At 33.7% G+C, this 26,891-nt stretch overlaps 1 protein-coding gene across 1 annotated transcript in view; it reads right to left on the bottom strand.

Moving 5' to 3' along the window:
* The window catches only part of LOC101899431 (uncharacterized), a 344,124-nt gene extending 328,049 nt beyond the window's left edge, over positions 1-16,075 (bottom strand). The window contains exon 1 of the mRNA XM_059126826.1: positions 15,236-16,075. The gene's annotated coding sequence lies outside the window, so the exon portion shown is untranslated. The remainder of the gene's footprint in view (positions 1-15,235) is intronic.
* Positions 16,076-26,891: the final 10,816 nt, after the last annotated feature.

The following is a 26,891-nucleotide window of genomic DNA, read 5'->3' on the forward strand; positions in this document are numbered from 1 at the left end:
TTGCAAAATTAATAGTAAATCCCGGAGGTTCTGCAAAGCTTAATCGAACTGTCCTAAAGACTCCAAAATGACAAAGAAACTCTATTAAGCCTAGTAGCTCCTTAAAAATAGGTCGAGAGCCTTATGGAAATCTATATATATAAACGAAAATTATGATAGTAACTACGCTTATAACTCAAGAACGGCTGAAAGGATTTAAACAATTCACTCTAATTCGTACTGGTCTCTTAGCAGAAAAGGAAAAAATCTAAAAAAACATACTATCATAGTTTTAAATTTTTTTATCATATTGCATGACATTTTTTCATTTTGAATTTCTATTTTGAATTGTATATTTTGTAAAATTGTTTATTTTGGTTTGAAAACTGAAGAAAATCTAATTAATGCACAATAAGATGCTGGTGGCGACTTCAATCCTAAATCGACCAATCTGGGTGGAGCTAATATCAAAACGCGACCTTCGCAACAAATTGCCAAATTGCAGCTCATTTGGTCGAAAATTGGGTATTTGAGAAAGGGATCAAGGAAGTGCTGGCTCTTAAGATTTACGCCATATGATTTTCACATGAGATAGTCCTCTTTATGTCCTCTAAGAACTTGAAACGCTAAAATACTAATTTGAAAAATGCAAAACAAAGCATCAAATTACGAACACGTCGCGGGAGGCATATCTGGTTATATCGATGAACCAATATTTTACAATTATTGCGGGAAAAGATGTAACAAATCTGAATATTAGAGCTCATGCTGTTGGAAATGTCGCAGAACTGATACCTCCATCAATATCAATCATCGTAAGTTTCTAGCATCTATCGTAAATATAACACCTTCTACCATGATCTCAAGGGACGGACGGGCCATCAGATGGGCAAAGTATAATCGACTCTCATTGTTCTCTCTGGGTTCCCAAAGAATACCTAATTGTGTAACAAATTAATGCAAAATAATTTACCCTATCATATGATTGTAGGCATAAACATTAACTTTGACTGTCCTGAACTCTATGAAAATATGGCTTAGACTTTGTAATACAAATAATTCAGATAAGGAGTTGACATAAAATTATTTGGTTATATTAAGTTAGAGCCATGTAGGTCCACGTCTTCGTATAGCCCCCATATAACTGAACTTCCCTATATGCGGTATTTTGATGATTTTAGCGACATTATTTACCGGAATGGTTTCAAAATTGGTATTTAAAGTTCGTAATAGATACTACAGCATAAAACAGAAAATGGGCCATGTAGGTCCATATTATTTACCGGAATTATTTCAAATTTTGTATTTGAAGTTCGTAATAGATATGCCAAAAAATGGTCTGTGCAGGTCCACGTTTTATAAACCTCATGACATCTCCCTATATTCGGTATTTTGTTGATTTTAGCTACATTATAAACATATTTTTGTTTCAAGTTTCGAATTTGAATATTATAATAGGTTGTGACAAAGGTCGCCAATGCAGGTCCACGTCGTCGCATAGACCCTAATATACGGCTACATTTGGTATTTTTAAGATTTTAACAGCATTTTAATGGATTTTATTTTTTTTACTTGTTTTTGAATGGTAAATTGCTAAAAATTATAATGGGTGATTAAAGTTTTTAAAATCGTCAACATATCGAATATCGGAATATCGTACGGAAATATGGATAATTTGACAAACTTTTTGCAGAGATGAGATTTGGGTACCAACCATCACATACATCATATTTCATACAGTTCAATGGGAAAATGTGGACAAAACAATCAAAATGCGGAATATAGATATTTAAGGTTTAATGGGAATTATGCAAGGAGTTAGAGCCATAAGACAATTTCAGCCACATGCGACGATAAAAAAATCTGGCTTAAATCATTAAAATACCGAATATCAAGGGAGCTTTTATATGTGTTAGGATTTATCCCATATTTGAACTTTACCTACTCACAAAAAACATAAGGCTACAAAATTTGATTTTTCTACCTCAATTCTTTTGGAAGATATAAATATTGCAACATACATATATATACTGTTATTTAATTCGTATTTAACTTCGTCTAGTGAAAACGCTGTTTTATTCCTCGATGCTAGTTGCACCACCTAAAATGAAGGATCGTTTAAGTTATTCTAATATTTATTCTGAGCTTTATTATAACAGCTTTATTCAATAATTCACAAACGAGTAGTAAGTAATTACTGTGTAAGTCGAGATTTTAACGTTGAAGAGATACCTGAATACTAAATCTACTTAAAGGTCTGTGACGCTAATTGACACGGCCCACATGGACTACTTACACTGCACAGTGGTCCCACGTGTATGAGAAGGTTTGACAAAAATGCTTCAATACAACTAATGGATTTGATTTTTTAGAATTGTAATCAAAAAATTGTGAAGATTGGTTTGGGTTTAGACATAGTCCTCTAGTTCAAAGAAATGAAAGAATTTAGATACATTTTTAATTAATGAATGGATTGAAATCTGACATCTGGTGCTCTTAATGGGTACATGGTCTCCTCTCAAAATAAATTTAATATGAGTTCGCATATTTATAGAGCCCTCACAGAAGCCTATCCCGATTTTTTGTCTTTGGAGTGTTTTTACCAAATTGTGAATCGATTTTGCTGAAACTTAACTTTCTTGTTAGGAATAGGGTAACAAATTGATGGGCCAAAAATTGTCAACATTGAACATGTTCTTGATATAGCTTCCATAGAACCATTACCCCCTAAAATACCAATAGTTTGGTATTTTAGATTCTAAATACAATTTATATCTTCTTGCAAAAAAAATCTAATTTCTTTGTATACCTCTCAAATAAGAGAACCACCATATTTACCGTATTTTATACACGAATAGAATCCACAGATGCAGATATATGCAGCAGAAATTATTTTTTTCAAAATCTATACACTTTTTCCAGTATCATGGAATAAAGGTTGATTGTGGCAAGGTGTACCTTAGGATGTAAAACTTAACATATTCTCCGATTAAATAATTCTAAATAAAGGGGGACTCTACAGCAGTTAGATGTGATAATATGATAGTGTCTTTGAGTAAAAACATCGATAGTACCATTAACCATAACATTTGGCATAATTTTTTCAAATGTCTCATCCAAAATCATAAACAAATAATTCAACAATTTCTGCTTTTGGTTGCCAAATTAGGGTTTAAAATTGAAAACAAGTAAGCAAAAGCTATAGCCATGCGGGGCCGACTATGTGATACCTCAAAACACTACAATATGTTGGAAGGCCCTTTATGTCAAAATCCATTTTGGAAGAATTCGTTTTTAAAATGATGTCACGAAGCACTGCCCAGATGATACCCTTAGCTTTTTGACTGGGGGCATTTACCCCCAGGGCTGTAGAGCAAATGAAATATCAAGACATTTTTCGGTTTTTGGTCAATTTCAACCCCATAATATTTTGCGATTAGGCTTCAATACAGACCCTAAACCCAATTCCATTTTTAAATTTCGAGGGGATCGGACCAAAATTGCGACCTGTAGAGTGATTGCAAATTAAAATGGACAGACGGACATAAAGTACCCATTACTAAGTGAAAATACGAAACTTAACCCCATCCGGTGATTAACGTCCCCGAAACCAGCAAAGTACCGAAAACAGGGAAGCACCGTTATATGGGGGCTATACGAAGACCTGGACCTGTATTGGCAATTTTAAGTTACAGGCTGTAGTACCTATTAGGAACTCCAGATATGAAATTCGAAAAAATTCCGGTGAATAATGTCGCTAAAATCATCAAACTATCTAAACGTGGGCCTATATGGCTCCTTTTCAATGCCAAAAGTGCTGCAGACCTAACACACATTTGAGTAACATTTTGTCAACTTACTTCAATTTATTCGGGAGCTAGAGTGATTTCCACAGAAGGACAGACAGAGAGACGGATATCGCTAAACCCACATAGAATTTTATGCTGATAAAGAATATATACATATTTTGTGGGGTCTAAAATTTATATTTCGTGGTGTTACAAATGGAATGACAAACTTAATATACTCGCCATTCTATAGGGGAGGGTATAAAAATATTGTTGATATGTTGAAAGAATATTTGCAGAGCTAAATGTAATCAGGTTTTTGATTTTTTGTCACAGTTTGGGCCACTGTGCTATGTGGTCTGTGAATATAAGTGTTACACGGTGGCAGAACATCCAGAACTGCCATAATGCTGCCCTGAAAACTTCGGCAGGTTGCCTCCTCACATGAGGAGGTGAAGATCCTTCCCGTTTGTCAGCATATGTTTGGGTGTTATCTCGTTGCAGTATATGTTTGGGTGTTATCGTGGGAATCATCCAAACTGTCATTTGGTGGATACAACTCAGGAAGGACATACATGATCTAGAGAGTGAGGTTCAACGCTGCAAAATAGAGCTTCTATATCAAGAGGTCTATGAGGCAGGTCTGTGTGGCAGTTATTCTGATGCTGTCGCAGTTGCCGTCAATAACTACGGTATGAATGTCGTTCTCGGAGTCCACCCCCTATCCATTGCGGGTGCAGAACGACGGTTATCTAGACAAACCAAACATCTATCCGGAGTGTCCACTTTAATTGCCCTGCCAAACCTAGCCCCCCTCCCTCCAGAAGACCTCTGGTTACAAGTACTCGAATTTTGGCACATGGAGTTAGAACCGGACTGGCAGTCTTCGAACAAACCATGTGAATCTGTAACAACAACAACAACTTATGTTGACCCTTCGGTAGATTGGGTTGGCGCTTCTAAGGTCATTGCACTTCTTCGATTTATGTCTTATAATTCTGCCGTTTATGTCTGTTTTGTACTGAAGTATATTGACCTATTTTTAGAGCAGTCGTCGACTAGTGCAAATTTTAGGGTCATTCTGTTTAATTTCGTATTCTGGTCTTTTTAAATATGATTTTTATAAAAATTTGCACCAAAAGTCTCTAATATGGTTGTCCAGTGATTTATTGCCTATTTATTGAAGGTGTCACCTTTCGCATATATGGCAGTTTTTATTCTCATATACAAGGATGCTACATGAATTATTTTGAAATTTCCAGGATATTCCTGGGAATCATGAGCGTTGTTAGTGGATTGATCACCTTTTATTGTTTTTGCCGCTCCCGAAACATTTACCAATTTTAATACCCTACACCACAAGGTGGTCAGGGTATTATGTCTTTGTGCATTTGTTTGTAACAGGCAAAAGGAAACAAGATAGACCCATAGTTCCTTTTGATGATCTGCATAGAATCACATTCTGAGTCGATTTATGCATGTCCGTCCGTCCTTCTGTCCATGTATTTTTGTAAACAAAGTAAAGTTGGCATTTATTGCCCTATCCAGATAAAACTTTGCACAAATAATTTGTTTGGCCCAAGGATGAACCCTATTGAAATTGGAGATAATCGATCAAAATTTAGATATAGCTCCCATATATATCTTCGTCCGATTTGCTTTTTATTGTGCACCAAACGTGTAATATCAGTCCGAATAGTATGGAATTTTGCACGTACGATCAGATTGGACCTGAAAATAAGTATGCCAAATTTGATCGAAATCGGTTCAGTTATAGCTATAGCTCCCATATATATTGGTCATCCGATTTGTTATTTTTGTCCTCCGCAGCCGTAATATGCACTCTGTAACAACAATATTTGGGGAAGTATATCAAATACATCTCAGAAATACATTTGCTAACTTTTATCGAGATCGGTTCAGATTTGGATATAACTCCCATATATAACTTCGTCCGATTTACTTCTTATTGTACACCAAACTTCTAATATTTGCCCAAATTGGATGAAATTTGGCACTTACGACCGAATTGAGTCTCGAAGCTAGTATGTCAAATTTGGCGAAGATCGGTTCAGATATAGCTATAGCTCCCATATATATTGTTCATCCGATTTGTCATATTTGTTACCCACAGCCGTAATATGCACTCCGTAATAACGTTATTCAGGGAAATATTTCAAATACAGCTCAGAAATATCTTTGCCAAATTTTATCGAGATCGGTTCCGATTTGGATATAGCTCCCATATATATTTTTATCTGATTTCAAATTAATTGTGCACCAAATGGACAATACAAGTCCGAATTTAGAGATATTTTATTGTACCAGTAGACCTGTTTTTTTGCCCAAAATTGCTGTTTAAGGGATACCTGCGTTACATATTTCCGTAGGGTTGTTTTCCCATGTATTCTTTCCATGATGCAGGGGTCATCTTCTTTGTGCTTCATATTGGTGTTGCTCAGCAATTATATTGCGCTTTATTTAATTAAATGTGTCTAAGACCTTCAAGATACCTCAATTTGGAAGCAGTTTGGTTATTTGGTGCTATACCAAGAATCGGACCTTTCTTAGTAATTTTTAAACACAATATCCTGACATTGAGAAAGCAAATCACAGAAAGATGTGAGTCTTTCCTTTTTCTTCCCATTCACGGCGAGAGATGACAAAAGGTACCCCTGAGAATCCTAATACTCAAATAGAAAGAGGCTAAACACGGAGAAACGTGTTCTCCGTTTATTTTGTGTGTTTGTTTCGCATAAGCCGCCATTTGGCATTTCTATGGATGTGAATTCCGCAAACTTTCTTTGTAGCATCTCCCTGCCACTGCCACGGATGCTGATGATGTTTGGTCTTTGTTTTGTTGTTTTTGTTGTGGGGGAAAGGAATGCGTATTGGTTTTTTTTTTTTGTTTTATTTTGCGTCTTGTTTGCTTTTTTGCTTTTATTGCGGCTATTGTTGCTGCTGCCTTTTGCTGTTGTTGTTATTGCGTTTTGGTCTTTGTTCTATCCCCGTTGAATTGAAGTTGGTACTGTTTGTTTGTGTGTGTGTGTGTTTTTTTTTTCTTTTTATGCAGTTGCTTGTATCGATCCTTGTTTTGTATTTTACGGTTATTTCGTTTTTGTTTTGCTTTGTCGTTTTTCATTCTTTGCATAATATTTCCCCAATTTTTCTTTTCCTTTTCATTTCATTTCACTTTGTTTTGTTTTCAGTGCGTTTTGATAGTTACGTCCATAAAGTTGTGTGTCTGCCTTATGTTTTGGTTTTTTTTCTCCATTTCTTTTTTGTATTATTTTCCTCCAAAACACACCGAACACGGGCACACACACACACTGGCAGACAAACGTTGCTTTTGTGCATTATTCTCGTTTATCATTCATTATGATGTAGCCGGCTTTTCATACCGTCATAGTCACCATCATCAACGTTGTCGTCTGTCTGGTATTTATCATGGTATTTACAAAAACACAAACACACACACACATACTTATACCCAGCAAGCATTTGGAAGTGAGTGAGTCACTTCCATTTTAAGATGCCACTTCTGCGACGCTTCTAATCGTAACAAATGCGATAGTATGTACATTTATAATAACAAAACTACTGTTGTCTACTTTCTATCGTCACGTAGTTACTACTTAGTGGCGCCAAGAACGGTAAAAGAAGGTGTCGCGTGTGCAGACACTATGTAGTGACTGCCATCGGATAAAACGGTGATAGTTTACAATCATTCACGAATTGAACATAAATCAGACTTTATTCTATCTGAGGAATATAAGACACTGTGGCGCAGTGGTAAGCATGCCAGCTTTGCTCTCTGAACACCTCGGTTCGATTCCCAATCCAGGCATCACATTTTTAAAACGAAAAAAAAAATGTTTGAATATTTCATCTAATAACTAAGAGTTCTATGTAAATTAACATTGGAAAACATAACAATAACAATAAAAAAAAAAACAAGTAAAAAAGCTATAAGTTCGGCCGGGCCGAACTTTTAATACCCTCCACCATTTGGTACAAATTTGGGAATTTCCAAAAAATAAAATCCGTTAAAAATTCTGTTAAAATCTTAAAAATACCGAATGCTTATACGACGACGTGGGCCTGCATAGGCAACTTTTGTCATAAGTTATTACAAAACTAGAAGAAAAATCTGGTTATAATGTAGCTAAAATCATCAAAATACCGAATATGGGGGTGCCGTTATATTTGGGCTACACGAAGACGTGGACCTGCACAGACAATTTTCTGGCATGGGCTGAAGTATCCATTACGAACTTCACATGCGAAATTTGAAACAATCCCGGTAAATAATGTCGCTAAAATCATCAAAATACCGAATATCGGGGGTACGGTATATGGGGGCTATACGAAGACGTGGACCTATATGGCCCATTTTCTGTTTTATGCTGCAGTATCAATTACGAACTTCAAATACGAAATTTGGAACGATTCCGCTATATAATGTCGCTAAAATCATCAAAATACCGAATATCGGGGGGTACCGTTATATGGGGGCTATATGAAGACGTGTACCTACATGGCTCATTTTTTGACTCAGTATGTAGTATCCATTACGAACTTCCAATACCAAATATGAAACGATTCCGGTAAACAATGTCGCTAAAATCATCAAAATACCGAATATCGGGAGGTATCGTTATATGGGGGCTATATGATAACTTGGACCTACATCGCCCATTTACGAACTTAACCTGCCTACTGGCAAAATATACATGTGTGCAAAATTTTAGCCTTCTATCTCAATTTGTTCGATAGATAGCGTGATTACAACAGACAGACAGACAGACGGACAGACAGACACACAGACAGACAGACGGACATGGCTAAATCGTCTTAGAATTTTACGCTGATCAAGAATATATATACTTTGTTGGGTCTGACATGAGTATTTCGAGGAGTTACAAACGGAATGACAAAATTAATATACCCTCCATAGTATGGTGGAGGGTATAAAAAAATGCTTAAGTGTGGAGTAAAATTTTTTTTTTGTTTTTTGTTTTTTCACTTCCAATAACTATCGAGGAAGTGACTTCCACGATTTTTAGAAAAATATCGCGGGCGTGGTTCATCTCTTCCCGAAGGATGATCCTTCCGGGGTGAGAAAGTGATATCAGACGCGATGATTTCAATCGCTTAGGCGTGACTTCTAAGTGATTTGGGGGATAGATTTTGCTTGCTGGGTACTTACACATATTCAACTTGAAGTCGCCAATATAGATGGGAGCTTGTGTGTGCTCATAATATAACTGTGATATATGGTGTTTGGGTTTTGATTGTACCCTACATGTAGCTGGTGTGAGTTTTAGTTGGTGCAAGCTTAAGTATTATCACATTATTACATGAATACAACTGTGTGGTCAAACCTTTAGATACAGAATTTGGAGAAGAACTCCGAAATGCTCAAATTCGAGTAGAAAGTGAAACTCACATACACACTTTTGAGAAGATCTCAGAAGTGCCCGAATTCAACTGAGTTTCACTTTCTACTCGAATTCAATCAAAAATACTCTCAGTCATTAAAAAATGAAATTGAGCATACTCTATTTTTCTATGCTACTCGAAATAGAGCGAATATGTTTTGCTCGTTTTCCAGTGGCAGTAATATTGTCTTAGATTTTGTCATGTCCCGCCTATATTCTGTTTGATACCAATTTGGCCTACCCATTAGATACAGACTCTTGAGATGAACTCAGAAATGCTCGAATTCGATCGAGTTTCACTTTCTTCTCGGAATCAATCAAAAATACTCCAGCGATTAAAAATGAAATTGAGTACACTCTAACTTCCAAATACAAATGGTAAATTCGAATTACAATTCGAATAATCAAATTACAACTGAAATAATTCGAATTACAATTGGAATTCTGTAATTATAACTGAAATAATTCCGAATAATAAATGGAAGTCTGGAATTACATATGAAATGTTACGAATTAAATCAAAATTACACGAATTATAACTGAAAAGGGTGTAGTTGTTTTGTTTAGCATATTTTTTAAAATTCGGGGAAAATGGCTAAAATGAATGATTTATACTTAATTTAAATGTTTGCTTTGTTCTAAAACATGCAAAAATGTTACCATACAATAATCGATTTAATCGGATAGATTCTTGTAGGTTCTGAAACACAGCAATTCTGTGAATTATTGTACCAGGATACCTACACTTTGCTGTTTTTACTTGAAAATATATTTACAATTTTTCAATTTCTGATTTGTTGATCTATTGGCAGCCGTTAAGATCCTCTCTGAAACCTCTGAAACTCTGCATTTCTTCAAACTGTCGCTTCATTGCGGAAACTGCTACTGTAAGTGTGTTAAACCCTTGACAACTATAAGAGTGTTTTTTATTGAGGTATAGAACTTCGAAATGAAATAAAACACAACAAAATCGTTTTAATGTCCATCAATTTGGCTTTATCGGGCACGTGACCGCCGCGGCTGGCTGGAATAAAACCAATTTTACAGGTCCAATTTTCAAACACTTTTTCGAGGATATGGTACCGTATGATAGCAATAACGCCACGAATGTTGGCTTCCAAGTCCCCTAACGTTTCTGGTTTGTTGGTGTAGACGAGCGACTTCACAAATTCCCAAAGAAAATAATCCAATGGTGTCAAATCACACGATCTTGGTGGTCAATTGACGGGCCCATTCCGCGAAATTATGCGCTCATCGAATGTTTCATTCAATAATTCGATTGTGACGTGCGCTGTGTGGCATGTAGCTCTGTCTTGTTGGAACAACAACTCATCCACATTCATGCCATCCAATCCGGGAACAAAATAGTCGGTTATCATGGCTCTATCGATCTCCATTGACAGTAGCTGACTCTTCAGCATTATTTTGGAAGAAGTACGGCCCAATGACTCCACCAGCCCATAGAGCACACCAGTCAGTTTTTGTGGATGTAATGGCGTCTCAAGGGTCTCATGTGAATTCTCTTCGCTCCAAATGCGACAATTTTGATTGTTGACGTAGCCATTCAACCAAAAATGAGCCTCATTACTGAACAAAATTCTGTGATGAAAATCAGCATCGAAATGAATCTTATTTTCGGCCCATACACCAAAATCACGACGCATTGCATGGTCTCGCGGCTTTAATTCTTGCACATGCTGGATCTTGTAAGGTCGCAAGCTAAGATCTTTGCGCAAAATCTGCTGTTTACGGTGGCGAATCGATTCGTTCAGCGGAAATTGTTTCTTCGGTGCGCACTGTTCGACGTCTCTGCGGATGCGTATTATCACATAGAGCAAACGTAGTGCAAAAACGATCCATGGTTAACTGAATTAATTGCACCGATGGACGATTATGTCGACCATAAAATGGACGGAGCTTGCGTTAAACTTCGCGAACTGAACCATTGCTTTCGAAATAAATTTGCACGATTTGCAAGCGCTGTTCTTTTGTCAACCTGTTCATGATAAAATGGCAAACCAAACTAAATATTAATCACTTGACAGCTTTCAAAATTGCCTCCAGTTAAAAAATTGATGCCAACTTAAAGTTCTATACCCCAATAAAAACACCCTTTACTAGTAGCCTGAACTAAACCTTCCACAACTTTACCAATGTCTTGAAATTGCGATGTCTTTTCCGATGCTACAGATCTACAAGCGCAGATAAGTCATCTTTCTGAAGCATTTCTCAAATATTAACGGAATTAACTGTTTAGTAAGGTTTGATCCCATTACGAAATTGAAAATGTAGGTGGGCTTAGGGTCTGAGTAGAAGCCTATTGATTTTTGGAGATGATCACAAAATATTAAGAGGTTGAAATGGACCAGAAACAGAACAATTTCCTGATTTTGCTGTTGCTTTGTAAGCCACAATTATAAACCAATCGACGGATTTTCATTAGAGTTTGAGTTTAGGGCTGGGCAGAAGCCTACCAATTTGGCCGGTCATCCGACAATATTTAGCGGGTAAAATGAACCGTATATTTTATGTGAAAAAATACGAACATTTCCAGCAAATCGCGAATATCTTCAATCCCGGCTAAATCACAAATACATTAAAAGGTCGCTTCTGACAGTTACCGTGGTGTTGATAGGGATTTATTTCAAATTTGGTACAATTTATATATAAAAGAAATAGTTCTTAGTTATTCTGCTTTTTAGTAAAGAACCTCTGGTCTGATGTTCAAAATTCTCATCAATTCGAAATGGTCTCTTGCCAGAAAAGGATAAAATCAAAGAAAATCGCATAAATATATTACAATAAAAATGTGAATATTTTTTGTTACATTATTTAAATTTTTGTCATATTTTTTTATCGCATGCGATTTTTTTTTCATTTTCAATTTGACTTAAAATTTTGAATTGTACATTTTGTAAAGTTTTTATACACTATGTTTTTAGGACATTATATACAGATCGCAATTATCGTTCGATCCTCACGAAATTTTCCATGGGGGTACGGTTAGGGTCAGAATTAAAGCCTATTGTTTTTTGAAGATGTAAATTTAGCGGTTCAAAGGGACCTAAAAAATTAAAATTGAAAACCAATTTTAAACCAATCGACACGAAATTTTGCATGCAAAGAGAGTTAAAGACAGGAAAAAAGTCTAAAATTTTGGACGACCATTGGATTATATTTAGCAGGTAAAATGGGCCAAAACTTTTGTGTGAAATAGTTTTGAATACCTAGAGAGGGTGAGTGTAAATATGGGTCGAAAACAAATTGTCAAATGGCCCACTCCATGATTTTTTGTGGGGATTGAAGTCTTTTGTTTATTTGAATGAACCAGCAACGATTGACGTTTTGGAAACCCATATTCAACGTATCATTGCTGAAATAAATAACAACCTCAAATGCTTGAAAAGGTGATCGAAAATTGGACCTTCAGAGGGACCTTTGTGCAAAATAGTCGTGGTGATCATATATCCAAAATAATATTTAAATGCTAAATAACAAAAAAGTATCTAATAATTTGGCGTGTATTTTATTTAAATTTCAAATCTGCAAGTTCTTAGAAAATCAACCTTTAAATTCACTTCTAAGTACATACCTTCAGATTTTTTGTATTTTATAGGCTTAGGGATCTCATTAAGCCCAAATTCTTATCGCAAAAAACTTTAAATATATGGATTATTTTATATAGTCTATTATAGAGGTAACATTTAGATTTTTGGTACATTTAAGATTTCTACAACAATTTCGGGTAACACACATCTGACTTACCAAAGATGTTCGATAAAGGTCCACTATAACCCCTACTCCAAGGTACGTCCTGATTTTTGTTATTTTTAATGTTTCACCCCCAATATCGAACCGAATTGTCGGTACCTCCTCTCAATAAGATCGATTTTAATGTTAAGAAGAAAATAAGCTGTAAATTTGGCCGGGCCGAAATTTGAATATCCTCCACCATTAGGAACGAATTTGGAAATTTTCAAAAAATAAAATCCATTAAAAATTCTATTAAAATCTTAAAAATACCGAATGTAGCCCTTATATTAGGGTCTATACGACAACGTGGACCTGCATATGCAACTTTTGTCATAAGCCATTACGACATTCAAAAGCAAAACTTGAAAAACAAAATTCGGTGAAAAATTTAGCTAAAATCATCACAATACCGAATATAGGGAGGTACCGGTATATGGGAGCTATACGAAGACATGGACCTGCACAGACAATTTTCTGTCTTAGACTGTAGTATCCATTACGAATGAAAACACCAAATTTGAAACAACTCCGGTGAATAATGTCGCTAAAATCATCAAAATACCGAATGTCGGGAGGTACCGTTATATGGGGGCTATACCAAGACGTCGACCTGCAAAGACAATTTTCTGTCTTAGGCTGCAGTATCCATTACGAATTTCAAATACCAAATTTGAAACAATTCCGGTGAATAATGTCGCTGAAATCATCAAAATACCAAATATCGGAAGGTACCGTTATATGGGGGCTATACGAAGACGTAGACCTGCACAGACTATTTTCTGTATTAGACTGTGGTATCCATTATGAATTTCAAATACCAAATTTGAAACAAATCCGGTGAATAATGTTGCTAAAATCATCAAAATACCAAACCGTTATATGGGGGATATACGAAGACATGCACCTGCACAGACAATTTTCTGTTTAAGGCTGTAGTATCCATTACGAACTTCAATTGCCAAATTTTAAACATTTGCGGTGAATAATGTCTCTTAAATCACCAAAATACAGAAAATAGGGAGGTACCATTATATGAGGGCTATACGAAGACATTTTCTATCTTAGGCTGTAGAATCTATTACGAACTCTAAATACCAAATTTGAAACATTTCCGGCGAATAATGTCGCTAAAATCATCAAAATACTTAATATCGGGAGGTACCATTATATGGGGGATATACCAAAACGTAGGTCCATGGTCCATTTTCAATATCAAAAGTCCTGCGGACATAACATACATTTGAGTAAAATTTTATACTTCATTTAATTCGGAAACTAGAGTGATTTTCAAAAACGGACAGACGAATAGACGGACGGACATCGCTAAATCGATATAGAATTTTATGCTCATCAAAAATATATATACTTCGTGGGTTCTAAAATGTATATTTCAAGGTGTTACGTTCGTAATGACAAACTTAGTATACCTTCCATATTATGGTGGAGGGTATAAAATGCTACTCGAAGTCATTTACGATACATATTGATGCACTTTTAAGTGTCACTCCATTTCGGCTTTGAACACAATTTCCAACCGATTTAAATTTATTCCGTCATTTCAGTTTAGAAATAAATAAAAACATACTTCCCAATTAATATGGTGTAAGTTATTTAATAATGAATTAAGTTCTAGAATCTGAATATTTGAGATTGAACGCCAGGGTCTCTTGGGCCAAATATGACAGAAAACAAATATGAAGTGGGAATCGATTTTTAATTGTATTAACATCAAAAATTTCATTTATGAGGTTGAATCGACCTTTTACTGGAACTCTTGCTAATTGGCTCAAAATTCACAAATCTTCAATTAGAACATGCTTTTTTGATATGCCGATCCACAAACTTCGAGAATTGAGGCAACCTAATTTAGTGGGTATTATGAAGTCGACTTTGTCTAACAGAAAACATTTTCACTTGTTTTGGATTCGTTTGATTCTCATTTTTGTTATTATTTGCAACTGGCGCTGCTGCGGGCAAAGCTTTACTTTGATTCCGACGCAATTTCAATATAAATGTCGTACATACAGCCATACAAACAAACACAGACTCACATGCCACCTTCCTTGCACCGCGGCAGACATAAACTTAAACACAGGCTTGTTGAGACCCAATACGTACACACACACAAACAAACGTGGCTACACAGCCAGCACAAGAACGTGAGTGATACAAGCAACCAACAAAAAGCATACTTTGAGACTTGAACGCCGCGCCGCCTTCACACACCCTGTTTTAGATTTTTTTTCTTCTCCTTTTTTTGCTTTCATTACTCACATCAACAACAAAAATTACACTTGGTAGACGACATTTTTTTAATTATTAAATTTATTTTATTATTTTTTTCAATATTTTTTGTATTCAAAATTTATTCTTCAAGCAGAAGTTTTGGAATTTTTCAATCACTTTTTTATGGAATTTTTATTTAATTTCCCTTTTAAAGTATTTTCTTTTATTTATTTTTTTGATATTTCACATTTTTTTCCCGTTTGGCATTTTGAAAAAGCCGCTCTTTATTTTTTACTTCATTTTTATGGCGCCCAACCGAAATTCTTAACTTCATTTTAAACAAACACTTCCTCTTGGATTTGGTTTCTTTTGGGCCAACAACGAAATTCCTTTGTGGCGCACATAAAACTCCATCTAAACGCTTTGTATGCCGACGATAAACTGAACTTGCCAAACATTTGAAAGACTTCTCAAACGTTTGCAGAACACCGAACAGCTGAAACAGACACACTTCAGACGCCAACGTACTGCCAACGCCACCACTGAGCAGTGGCCAAACTTTGAAAACACCGAAACTCATTCACTCGCTGGAACGTTATATGGCGTTATTTCCTCATTACTACTACTTGGCGTCCTCGGCAACGTTTACGTACGTAATGTATCTAGATACTATTGGGGACGTTGACGTTGGCGGCTCCGTCAATGTACCCCATGTCGTTTGTTGTATTGTTACTTCCTTTTCCTCCTCTCAGCTGTTGATGCCGACAGTATTGCTTTGTTCCATCCATCCATCCTTCGTTAGTATTCCATGAATGACTGGCTGGCTGGCTGGCTGGCTGGTTGGTTGGATGGTGGCTGCTTGCTTTGCAAAATGCCGGCATAACTTAATTCAATCCTCTCTCTTTATCTTACCCTCTTCGCCAACCATCCATCATCAGTCATTTCTTGTTTGCGTGTTTTCCTTTTGTTTATTGCATTGAATCGCTTGAGAAAAAACAACCATGCTTGTTTATCTCTCTCTCTCTGTTTCTCTCTCGTTCGTGCTTTTACTCTTTCTCATCTTGGATTTTGTTTTGGTTCGTAATTTTCTCCATAACTGCAAGCTCAACATAGTTGTTGTTATACCCACGCGCTTTTTGCTTTAAAATTGTAACAGTGTTGTTATCCCTGATGGAGTGATGCAAAAACGCCAAATATTATATCAGTCAGAATCGCTCTGATAAGAAAATTTCATAAAAATAGTCTTATTTACTTATGGACTATATAAATAAGGTTATAACCATTGGCGTAGCTAATACCTCCCCAGAAAAATATATCAAAACCCCCATCCCACAGGATATTTTAGCCAAAAATTTTATAATTGGTTAATGCACGTAACCACATGATTTATTGTAGAATTACTTTTTAAAAACATTAACCAGTAAAGAAAGTCTTAAAGTCGGGCGGGGCCGACTGTATGATACCCTACACCACTTTGCTAATTAAGTAGAGCTCCACATAACAATTAAAAGTTTTTATGGGAGAATTCAATCATACACGCTATGATTATAATTATAATTTAAAATTCAAAGGACTAAATATGCCGAAGCATTTGTATCTTTTAAATTCGGACTTGTATTGCCCATTTGGTGCGAAATAATTTGAAATCGGATAAAAATATATATATGGGAACTATATCCAAATCTGAACCGATCTCGATAAAATTTGGCAAAGATATTTCTGAGCTGTATTTGATATATTTTCCTGAATATAGTTGTTACGGAGTGCATATTACTGTTGTGGGTAACAAATATAACAAATCGGATGAATAATATATATGGGAGCTATAACTATATCTGAACCGATCTTCACCAACCAACCAATTGGCATACTAGCTTCTAGACTCAATTCGGTCCAAAGTGCCAAATCTCATCCCATTTGGGCAAAAATTAGAAGTTTTTGTGCACAATAAAAGGTAAATCGGACGATGTTATATATGCGAGCTATATCCAAATCTGAACCGATCTCGATAAAATTTAGAAAAGGTATTTCTGAGCTGCATTTGATATATTTCCCCAAATATTGTTGTTACAGAGTGCATATTACGGCTGCGGAGGACAAAAATAACAAATCGAATGAACAATATATATGGGAGCTATAGCTATATCTGAAACGATTTCGATAAAATTTGGCATACTTATTTTCAGGCCTAATATGGTTGTATGTGTAAAATTCCATACTATTCGGGCTGATATTACACGTTTGGTGTACAATAAAAGGCAAATCGGACGAAGATATATATGGGAGCTATATCTAAATTTTAACCGATTATTAACCGAGATTTAACCGATTAATTTCAATAGGGTTCGTCCTTGGGCCAAACAAATGTTGTTAGCAAAATTTCATCTCAATCGGATAATAAATGCGACCTGCATTTTGTTCACAAGAATACGTGGACAGGCGGACGGACAGACGGACTGACATGCATAAATCAACTCAGAAAGTGATTCTATGCAGATCATCAAAGGGAACTATGGGTCTATCTCGTTTCCTTTTGGCTGTTACAAACAAATGCACAAAGACACAATACCCTGACCACCTTGTGGTGTAGGGTATAAAAAACGAACATTTTTTGGCGAAATTTTTATGGATATAATCGTCCGATTTACCTTTTATTGCACACCAAACTTCTAATATTTGCCCAAATTGGATGAAATTTGGCACTTACGACCGAATCAAGTCTAGAAGCTAGTACGTCAAATTCGGTGAAGATCGGTTTAGATATAGCTATAGTTCCCATATATACTGTTCATCCGATTTGTCATATTTGTTACCCACAGCCGTAATATGCACTCCGTAACAACGATATTCAGGGAAATATATCAAATACAGCTCAGAAATATCTTTGCCAAATTTTATCGAGATCGGTTCCGATTTGGATATAGCTCCCATATATATTTTTATCCGATTTCAAATTAATTGTGCACTAAATGGGCAATACAAGTCCGAATTTAAAAGATACAAATGCTTCGGCATATTTAGTCCTTTGAACTTTGAATTATAATTATAATCATAGCGTGTATGATTGAATTCTCCCATAAAAACTTTTAATTGTTATGCGCAGCAATGGGGCTACAATCATGGGCACGTTGCATCTTCTTGATGATACTTGAAGCTGGACCGGGTGGTTTGTGCAAGTTTACTTGTTCTTCTATGGAAGAAAAGCATCAGAAATTATAGATATATGATATATATATACGATTACCGCATAATGATATGTCCTGATATGGTGACGTAATATGTTTATACCCTCCACCTTGGAAAGGAGGGTATATTAACTTTGTCATTCTGTTTATAACATCACTAAATATTCATGGTAGACCCCACAAAGTACATATATTCATAATCAGCATAAAATTCTAAGTTAAATTATCGATGTCCGTCGTTCTGTCTGTGTGTCCGTCTGTATGTTGAAATCACGATACAGCCGACATTTGTTGACGAAGAGCAGAACAAATTGTATGGTATCTAGGATGGTTGGTATTGAAAATGAGATATATCGGTCCACGTTCTAGTATAGTTCCCATATAACGGTACCTTCCGATATTCGGTATTTTTTATGATTTTTGCCACTTTTTTTACGGATTTGTCTAAAAATTGGAATTTGTTGGCCATGATGGGTTCTAGCTCCGGTGTCGAAACATTGTATGTATAGGCCCACGTTTTGGTATAGCCCCCATATAAAGGTACGTCCCGATATTCGGTATCGATATTTTCGATATTTTAATAAAATTCGATATTCTAATAAAAACTTGTAGCTCTGAAAATTGTTATTTGTAGTGCGAAATGGGTTCTAGCTCAGGTGGAGGAACGTGGTATATAAAGGTCCACTCTTTTGTATAGACCCCATATAACGGTTCCTGACGATAATCTGTGTTTTGAAGATTTTTGCTAGAATTTTCCACGGATTTGTCCAAAAATTGGTATATGTAGTTCTTAATGGGTTCCAGTTCCTGTGGCAGAACATAGTATGTATAGGTACACGTTTTTGTATAGCCCCATATCACGGTATTTTGATGATTTTTATGTCTAAAATGTGGTATTTGTGGTGCGAAATGGGTTCTAGCTCCAGTGGCAGAACATTGAAAATTTAGGTCCACGTTTTCCTGTATTACCGACCGATACCCACCGATACTCGTTGTTTTAATAATCCTAGACACATTTACCCACATAATTGTTTCAAATTTGGTATTTTAGAAGATTTGATAGATGACAATCCTTGAAGTATATAATTGTCTATAGAGGTTCCCGTTTTGGTATGGCCCTATATAACGACCAAAAGGTCTTACTGGTATATGAAGTTTAAAGTGAAATACTCTTGAATTCAGATACTTTTATAAAAAAATGTTTCCTTTACCCTAAGGTTTAGGGTATTAAAGGTTCGGCCCGGCCGAACATAATGATTTTTACTTGTTTCTACTACAAACGCCGTAAATTGAATCAAATCAACAATGAGATGTCCCATCTTTATATACGTTTTTGGCTCTGTTTATTATGCTTATACTGTTAAGCTGACATCGGCTAAGACAGCTGTATTAAAGCTTTCATTAGTGTATGCACAGACCGAATAAAAGCTTTGCACAAGAAGGGTGTCGCACAAGGAATTTATCTTAAACATTTTTTTTAAGCTGATACGTAAATGCCCCCCTCGTTTTCCAATACTGTAAATTTCAAATGTAACTGAAAAGATGAATAAAAGTACGTTTATACGTTTTAGAATACACCAAAAATGCGAAAAACTCAATAATAAAGAAGTTATATCCAAAATAAGAATATGAAATGTTCACTATTAAAAAAAGAAAACTCAAATATTGACATTTCAAGGCTTTTATTGCATTTTTTCAGTCTATTAAACAAGAAACATAACTTACTTTAAAATAGCAAAAATACTTAAACTTTTAGAGATTTTTAGCGTGTTTTTATTCAGTTTTTAAAAAATTAAAAATATCATGTTTTAAAATGGCCATAACACCTTTAATATTGACATTTTGGGGTTTTTAGCTTCTTATATCCTCCACCTACTAAATTTTCCATACCGTTTGTAACACCCCTGAATATGCGTCATAGACCCCATAATATATATATACAGGGTTGCCCATATTCAACGGACCCATGTTTTTTTTTAATCAAAGAAAAAAATAAAAATTTGGCGGTTGGCAATGTTAATCATTTAATTTGTTCCAAGTAGATTTGTTTACATCAATTTTTGAATATGATATCTCTCAAATGGCCGCCTCTGGCGTTGATGACGTATTGTGCCCTTTTTGCTGCATTTTCCATCGTTTTGCCAACATTTCGGCCGGAATAGCGGCTATTTCTTCACGAATGTTGTCCTTGAGCTCTTCTACGGTCCTTGGCTTGTTAACGTAAACCTTTGACTTCAAATATCCCCACAAGAAGAAGTCAGGCGGCGTCAAATCGGGCGAACGCGGTGGCCAGTCCAAATCAAACAGCCCGGAAACAAATTCTTCAGAAATCGATTGTTATGCAGAAAATCGATTGTATAGCGATGTCCGTCTGTTGAATTTAATTTGCTTTTTACACCCTACAACACTATGTGTTGGGGGTATTATAAGTTTGATTGGGCCAAAAATTATGTAACACCACGAAATATTGATTTCCCACATAGGAAAGTAGATATGGATCTTTCTATCTCGCCTAGCTGAAACGATCCGTCTGTGCATGTTAATTTGTAATCACTCAACAGGTCACAATTATGGCCCGATATTCTTGAAATTTAAAATGTAGGTGGGGTTAAGGTCAAATTTTCCATTAAACCGCGAATATTTTTAATGCCTGCGAAATCACAAATAGACGAACAGGTCAATCTTGACATTTACGTAGATGCCGATAGTAAACATATTGGATATATATATAGCGAAATATATATATATAATCTTTAAATACAAAGGAAAGGGATGTTAGCTAGAATGCTTATATCTCAAAAATGGCTAGACCGATTTTGACAAATTTTGTCAATACAGGATGCCCTCGTGGCACAAAAGATCTAAAAAAAACCGAAAAAAATATTTGTTATGTTAATATAGATTTTGGAGTATTTTGTAAAATGTTTTTATTTTCTCATATTTTTTATCGCATGCGATTTTTTCAATTTGACTTATAATATTGAAGTGTATATTTTGTAATACTTTTTTCACCTTACAACACAGGTTGGGGTTATTATATACAGGTTGCAATTATCGTCCGATCCTCACGAAAATTTTCATAAGGGTAGGGTTAGGCACAGAAGGTCTAGGCCTATTGTTTTTAAAGATGTCCGCAATTTATTTAGGAGTTGAAATGGACCAACAACTAAAAATTTTCCTGATTTTGCAGCCGGTATAAAGGTCACAAATAGAAACCAAAGTACACAGTACACGAAATCTCGCATGAAGTTAGAATTTAGGACGGAGTCTTCCAAAATGGAATTGGACATAAGGGTGTTTCTAACAAATTGTAGTGTTGTAGGGTATCATACTTTACTTTACTTTAAAATGGTCATAACTCCTTAAATATTGAGTTTTCAGCGTTTTAAGCTATTATTTGTGATCACCTTACAAAGCATGAATTAATCAATATTTTAAAATGGCCATAACTCCTTAAATATTGAGTTTTCAGCGTTTTAAGCTATTATTTGTGATCACTTTTTAAAGAATGATTTAATCAATATTTTAAAATGGCCATAACTCCTTAAATATTGAGTTTTCAGCGTTTTTAGCTATTATTTGTGATCAGTGTGTAAAGCATGAATTAATTAATATTTTAAAATGACCATAACTCCTTAATTATTGAGTTTTCAGCGTTTTTAACTAATATTTGTGATCACCTTTCAAAGCATGAATTAATCAATATTTTAAAATGGCCATAACTCCTTAAATATTGAGTTTTCAGCGTTTTAAGCTATTATTTGTGATCACTTTTTAAAGAATGATTTATTCAATATTTTAAGATGGCCATAACTCCTTAAATATTGAGTTTTCAGCGTTTTTAGCTATTATTTGTGATCAGTGTGTAAAGCATGAATTAATTAATATTTTAAAATGACCATAACTCCTTAAATATTGAGTTTTCAGCGTTTTTAGCTATTATTTGCGATCACCTTCTAAAGAATGATTTAATCAATATCTTAAAATGGCCATAACTCCTTAAATATTGATCAGTTTTTAGTTATTATTTGTGATCAGTCTTTAAAGCATGAATTAATCAATATTTTAAAATGGCTATAACTCCTTAAATATTGAGTTTTCAGCGTTTTAAGCTATTATTTGTGATCACTTTTTAAAGAATGATTTAATCAATATTTTAAAATGGCCATAACTCCTTAAATATTGAGTTTTCAGCGTTTTTAGTTATTATTTGTGATCAGTCGTTAAAGCATGAATTAATCAATATTTTAAAATGGCCATATTTTCAAAATGGCTCTTATATATTGAGTTTTCAGCGTTTTTAACCATTATTTGTGATCACCTTTCAAAGCATGAATTAATCAATATTTTAAAATGGCCATAACTCCTTAAATATTGAGTTTTCAGCGTGTTTAGCTATTATTTGTGAACAATTTTTTAAGTGTGAAATAATAGGAATTTTAAAATAGTCATAACTCCTTAAATATTGAATTTTCAGCGTTTTTAGCTATTATTTGTGATCACTTTTTTAAGTGTAAATTGGTAAGAATTTTCAAATGGCCATAACTCCTTAAATATTGAGTTTTCAGCGTTTTTAGCTATTATTTGTGATCATATTTTTAAGTGTGAAATAATAGGAATTTTAAAATGGCCATAACTCCTTAAATATTGAGTTTTCAGCGTTTTTAGCTATTATTTGTGATCACTTTTTTAAGTGTAAATTGGTAAGAATTTTCAAATGGCCATAACTCCTTAAATATTGAGTTTTCAGCGTTTTTAGCTATTATTTGTTATCATTTTTTAAGTGAGAAATAATAGGACTTTTAAAATGGCCATAACTCCTTAAATATTGAGTTTTCAGCGTTTTTAGCTATTATTTGTGATCATTTGTTTAGGTGTGAATTAGTAAGAATTTCAAAATGGCCATAACTCCTTAAATATTGAGTTTTCAGCGTTTTTAGCTATTATTTGTTATCATTTTTTAAGTGTGAATTAATAGGACTTTTAAAATGGCCATAACTCCTTAAATATTGAGTTTTCAGCGTTTTTAGCTATTATTTGTGATTACTTTTTTAAGTGAGAATTAGTAAGAATTTTAAAATGGCCATAACTCCTTAAATATTGAATTTTCAGCGTTTTTAGCTATTATTTGTGATCACTTTTTTAAGTGTGAAATAATAGGAATTTTAAAATGGCCATAACTCATTAAATATTGAGTTTTCAGCGTTTTAGCTATTATTTGTGATCACTTTTTTAAGTGTGAAATAATAGGAATTTTAAAATGGCCATAACTCCTTAAATATTGAGTTTTCAGCGTTTTTAGCTATTATTTGTGATCACTTTTTTAAGTGTGAATTAGTAAGAATTTAAAAATGGCCATAACTCCTTAAATATTGAGTTTTCAGCGTTTTTAGCTATTATTTGTGATCACTCTTTTAAGTGAGAATTAGTAAGAATTTTAAAATGGCCATAACTCCTTAAATATTGAGTTTTCAGCGTTTTTAGCTATTATTTGTGATCACTTTTTTAAGTGTGAAATAATAGGAATTTTAAAATGGCCATAACTCCTTAAATATTGAGTTTTCAGCGTTTTTAGCTATTATTTGTGATCACTTTTTTAAGTGTGAAATAATAGGAATTTTAAAATGGCCATAACTCCTTAAATATTGAGTTTTCAGCGTTTTTAGCTATTATTTGTGATCACTTTTTTAAGTGTGAAATAATAGGAATTTTAAAATGGCCATAACTCCTTAAATATTGAGTTTTCAGCGTTTTTAGCTATTATTTGTGATCACTTTTTTAAGTGTGAAATAATAGGAATTTTAAAATGGCCATAACTCCTTAAATATTGAGTTTTCAGCGTTTTTAGCTATTATTTGTGATCACTTTTTTAAGTGTGAATTAGTAAGAATTTTAAAATGACCATAACTCCTTAAATATTGAGTTTTCAGCGTTTTTAGCTATTATTTGTGATCACTTTTTTAAGTGTGAAATAATAGGAATTTTAAAATGGCCATAACTCCTTAAATATTGGGTTTTCAGCGTTTTTAGCTATTATTTGTGATCACTTTTTTAAGTGTGAATTAGTAAGAATTTTAAAATGACCATAACTCCTTAAATATTGAGTTTTCAGCGTTTTTAGCTATTATTTGTGATCACTTTTTTAAGTGTGAATTAGTAAGAATTTTAAAATGGCCATAACTTCTTAAATATTGAGTTTTCAGCGTTTTTAGCTATTATTTGTGATCACTTTTTTAAGTGTGAATTAGTAAGAATTTTAAAATGACCATAACTCCTTAAATATTGAGTTTTCAGCGTTTTTAGCTATTATTTGTGATCACTTTTTTAAGTGTGAATTAGTAAGAATTTTAAAATGACCATAACTCCTTAAATATTGAGTTTTCAGCGTTTTTAGCTATTATTTGTGATCACTTTTTTAAGTGTGAATTAGTAAGAATTTTAAAATGGCCATAACTCCTTAAATATTGAGTTTTCAGCGTTTTTAGCTATTATTTGTGATCACTTTTTTAAGTGTGAATTAGTAAGAATTTTAAAATGGCCATAACTCCTTAAATATTGAGTTTTCAGCGTTTTAGCTATTATTTGTGATCACTTTTTTAAGTGTGAATTAGTAAGAATTTTAAAATGACCATAACTCCTTAAATATTGAGTTTTCAGCGTTTTTAGCTATTATTTGTGATCACTTTTTTAAGTGTGAATTAGTAAGAATTTTAAAATGACCATAACTCCTTAAATATTGAGTTTTCAGCGTTTTTAGCTATTATTTGTGATCACTTTTTTAAGTGTGAATTAGTAAGAATTTTAAAATGACCATAACTCCTTAAATATTGAGTTTTCAGCGTTTTTAGCTATTATTTGTGATCACTTTTTTAAGTGTGAATTAGTAAGAATTTTAAAATGGCCATAACTCCTTAAATATTGAGTTTTCATGACCATAACTCCTTAAATATTGAGTTTTCATCGTTTTTAGCTATTATTTGTGATCACTTTTTTAAGTGAGAATTAGTAAGAATTTTAAAATGGCCATAACTCCTTAAATATTGAGTTTTCAGCGTTTTTAGCTATTATTTGTGATTACTTTTTTAAGTGAGAATTAGTAAGAATTTTAAAATGGCCATAACTCCTTAAATATTGAGTTTTCAGCGTTTTTAGCTATTATTTGTGATCACTTTTTTAAGTGTGAATTAGTAAGAATTTTAAAATGGCCATAACTCCTTAAATATTGAGTTTTCATGACCATAACTCCTTAAATATTGAGTTTTCATCGTTTTTAGCTATTATTTGTGATCACTTTTTTAAGTGAGAATTAGTAAGAATTTTAAAATGGCCATAACTCCTTAAATATTGAGTTTTCAGCGTTTTTAGCTATTATTTGTGATTACTTTTTTAAGTGAGAATTAGTAAGAATTTTAAAATGGCCATAACTCCTTAAATATTGAGTTTTCATGACCATAACTCCTTAAATATTGAGTTTTCATCGTTTTTAGCTATTATTTGTGATCACTTTTTTAAGTGAGAATTAGTAAGAATTTTAAAATGGCCATAACTCCTTAAATATTGAGTTTTCAGCGTTTTTAGCTATTATTTGTGATCACTTTTTTAAGTGAGAATTAGTAAGAATTTTAAAATGGCCATAACTCCTTAAATATTGAGTTTTCATCGTTTTTAGCTATTATTTGTGATCACTTTTTTAAGTGAGAATTAGTAAGAATTTTAAAATGGCCATAACTCCTTAAATATTGAGTTTTCAGCGTTTTTAGCTATTATTTGTGATTACTTTTTTAAGTGAGAATTAGTAAGAATTTTAAAATGGCCATAACTCCTTAAATATTGAGTTTTCATGACCATAACTCCTTAAATATTGAGTTTTCATCGTTTTTAGCTATTATTTGTGATCACTTTTTTAAGTGAGAATTAGTAAGAATTTTAAAATGGCCATAACTCCTTAAATATTGAGTTTTCAGCGTTTTTAGCTATTATTTGTGATCACTTTTTTAAGTGAGAATTAGTAAGAATTTTAAAATGGCCATAACTCCTTAAATATTGAGTTTTCAGCGTTTTTAGCTATTATTTGTGATTACTTTTTTAAGTGAGAATTAGTAAGAATTTTAAAATGGCCATAACTCCTTAAATATTGAGTTTTCATGACCATAACTCCTTAAATATTGAGTTTTCATCGTTTTTAGCTATTATTTGTGATCACTTTTTTAAGTGAGAATTAGTAAGAATTTTAAAATGGCCATAACTCCTTAAATATTGAGTTTTCAGCGTTTTTAGCTATTATTTGTGATCACTTTTTTAAGTGTGAATTAGTAAGAATTTTAAAATGGCCATAACTCCTTAAATATTGAGTTTTCATGACCATAACTCCTTAAATATTGAGTTTTCATCGTTTTTAGCTATTATTTGTGATCACTTTTTTAAGTGAGAATTAGTAAGAATTTTAAAATGGCCATAACTCCTTAAATATTGAGTTTTCAGCGTTTTTAGCTATTATTTGTGATCACTTTTTTAAGTGT

This window comes from Musca domestica, unplaced genomic scaffold (genome assembly GCF_030504385.1).
Source record: "Musca domestica strain aabys unplaced genomic scaffold, Musca_domestica.polishedcontigs.V.1.1 4, whole genome shotgun sequence".
Classification (NCBI taxonomy): Eukaryota; Metazoa; Arthropoda; class Insecta; order Diptera; family Muscidae; genus Musca; species Musca domestica.